This window comes from Dermochelys coriacea, chromosome 1 (genome assembly GCF_009764565.3).
Source record: "Dermochelys coriacea isolate rDerCor1 chromosome 1, rDerCor1.pri.v4, whole genome shotgun sequence".
NCBI lineage: Eukaryota > Metazoa > Chordata > Testudines > Dermochelyidae > Dermochelys > Dermochelys coriacea.
In genome coordinates, this window is record NC_050068.2 from 186,617,133 (window position 1) to 186,620,729 (window position 3,597).

Sequence of the window (3,597 nt, forward strand, 5' to 3'; positions counted from 1 at the left end):
AATGAGCAGTTTTGTATTATGGTGGTTTGTCCACTTTTAATTAAGTAAAATAAAGAAGCTTTTGTTCCAAACCCAGTGTTTATGAATGCAATCCATAACTTATTTATTTGTTAATGGGGGACTAAAGCCCCCATCACCCTGCATTGTTTACACTCATGTACTAAGACTAAGATTGTTAGAGGGTAGAAACATAAGACCGTGAAGAGCGTCACAGCAATCTGGACAGCAAAGATCTTTCTCTTTCAAGAAACAGCATTCCTTGTAACTGATTCTTGGAGATCTGGAGAGAAGTGACAACTTCTGTCTCTCCAAACTGCCTCTTATTTCTCTTGGAAAACTTGGGGGGAGGGGGGTTAAACTCTCTCTCTGCTCTGAGAAGGATATTGTTTTTTGAAATGTCAGGATACAGAGAACAGCTTCTGATTTATAATTAAGAAGGATACATTTATTTTCAAAAAAGAAAAGGAGTACTTGTGGCACCTTAGAGACTAACAAATTTATTTGAGCATAAGCTTTCGTGAGCTACAGCTCGCTTCATCGGATGCATTCGGAGGAAAATACGTGGGGAGATTTATATACACACACAGAGAACATGAAACAATGGGTTTTATCATACACACTGTAAGATGACATCTTCATCATCTGGACCCATGGAAAAGAAGCCCTTGAGGAATTCCACCATGATTTCAACAATTTCCATCCCACCATCAACCTCAGCCTGGACCAGTCCACACAAGAGATCCACTTCCTGGACACTACGGTGCTAATAAGCGATGGTCACATAACCACCACCCTATATCGGAAACCTACTGACCGCTATTCCTACCTACATGCCTCTAGCTTTCATCCAGATCACACCATATGATCCATTGTCTACAGCCAAGCTCTACGATATAACCGCATTTGCTCCAACCCCTCAGACAGAGACAAACACCTACCAGATCTCTATCATGCATTCTTACAACTACAATACCCACCTGCTGAAGTGAAGAAACAGATTGACAGAGCCAGAAGAGTACCCAGAAGTCACCTACTACAGGGCAGGCCCAACAAAGAAAATAACAGAACGCCACTAGCCATCACCTTCAGCCCCCAACTAAAACCTCTCCAACGCATCCTCAAGGATCTTCAACCTATCCTGAAGGATGACCCATCACTCTCACAGATCTTGAGAGACAGGCCAGTCCTTGCTAACAGACAGCCCCCCAACCTGAAGCAAATACTCACCAGCAACCACACACCACACAACAGAACCACTAGCCCAGGAACCTATCCTTGCAACAAAGCCTGTTGCCAACTCTGTCCACATATTTATTCAGGGGACACCATCATAGGGCCTAATCACATCAGCCAAACTATCAGAGGCTCGTTCACCTGCGCATCTACCAATGTGATATATGCCATCATGTGCCAGCAACGCCCCTCTGCCATGTACATTGATCAAACTGGACAGTCTCTACGTAAAAGAATGAATGGACACAAATCAGACGTCAAGAATTATAACATTCAAAAACCAGTCAGAGAACACTTCAGTCTCTCCGGTCACACGATTACAGACCTGAGAGTGACTATCCTTCAACAAAAAAACTTCAAAAACAGACTCCAACGGGAGACTGTTGAACTGGAATTAATTTGCAAACTGGATACAATTAACTTAGGCTTGAATAGAGACTGGGAGTGAATGAGTCATTACATAAAGTAAAACTATTTCCCCATGTTATTTCTCCTCCCACCCCACCCCCCACTGTTCCTCAGACATTCTTGTTAACTGCTTGAAATGCCCCACCTTGATTATCACTACAAAAAGTTTTCCTCCTTTCCCCTCTCCTTCCTGCTGGTAACAGCTCATCTTAAGTGATCACTCTCCTTACAGTGTGTATGATAAAACCCATGTTTCATGTTCTCTGTGTGTGTTTATAAATCTCCCCACTGTATTTTCCACCGAATGCATCTGATGAAGTGAGCTGTAGCTCATGAAAGCTTATGCTCAAATAAATTTGTTAGTCTCTAAGGTGCCACAAGTACTCCTTTTCTTTTTTGCGAATACAGACTAACATGGCTGCTACTCTGAAACCATTTATTTTCAACAATACTTTGTGATCCTTGCATAGAAATACAAAGCATTGGTGATAAATAGTTGAGACCTTTGGTGTGGTACCCCAGATAAAATAAGCACAAAACTTGGGATTTTCATTAGACACTAATGGGCTAGGGGCTCAAATCCCACTGTACTTCACTGCACCTAGACATCTAACTCCCTTAGCCTCTTGAAAATCCAAGGCAAAGAGGTTCTCTGAGTCCCATAGCTTAGAAGTGATTTTCTCTCTTCCTCGTCCCCCCCTCCCAAATGTGGACTATATATTGTCCCCTAGCAACAGGCAAAACATGCTCCATTTGAAGTGGAAATAACATTGTTTGAAAAATGGAGGGGAGGTGTGCAAAACTAGGATTCCAACAGGAAACAAGTCTTTTAGCACGCTGGACAGGCTGCTGCATCTCCATACTGATGGCTACCCAGCGCTAGCATCTTTGAATGGAATCTCACCACTAATTGAAGAGTCTGCACAGGGTATGCCGAAAGATCACAGATTTACAGCCCAATCCTACTCTAAATCCTTGATAAAAATGCTGACTTTAGTGAAAGCAGGATCAGGTCCTTCTGCTGGATCTGATGCAGATAACATGGCAACCTGGGGTTTTGTCCAGAAACATTGAACTTCAAGGAGCAAATTGATGAAATGTTTAGCTGGATCTTTACTGAAACACACATCTGATTAGTGCTACCTTTACCCTGCAGTGTGTATTCAGTGAGAAAACCACTGAATAATCTATTGCTTGCAGCTAATATGTTATAGTTAGAAAATGCAAATAACTGACACCTGCTACAGGGCAGGGGTGATGAAAACAAGTCTGACATGTAACTAAAAAGAAAAAAAAAACAGAGTTATGCTAATGACCAAGACTTAATGTTCCCAGACAACATTTTTTGGGAGACATTTTTATGTTTCCAATTTAGAGATGAGCTTGAACCAAACCCTGTATCTTAATATCCAAGATCTCAGAATCCAAAATGAGACCTGGATCTGAATTTTGCAAATAACCCTCTTCTTTACAATGGTCTGAACCAAAACCTTGGATCATCTGAATATGCCTACACTTTGAAGGCTTTGAAATCCAGGTGTAAATCCCATTTACACTTTAATTCATAATAGTATAAATCTTTACCCTCTGAAATTAATTGCCTGAGCAATAGTGTAACCTTTTACTACTTCTACTCTTGAAAAACCCCTCATGAGACTTTGTGGTGGTACGTGGTTTTGCTGGAGAAAAAAGGCTACATTAAATACTTTGCAAATATTTTCAAACGGAACTAATTTAAATCTGGTAATCACAAAAGATACTCAGTTTAATTAAACTTTTCATCAGACAGTCTAACGGTCAATGAGACTTGGCACTACTTTGAAAACATGAGGATTTTTCTTTTCAAGATAATGGAAGTCGAAGAAACAGACAAAAGTCAGAATTTCAAATCACAGTATTTTTAATTACCTATTAATTGTCTTCAGACTCTGCAGAAACATTCTTTTTTATCTTCAG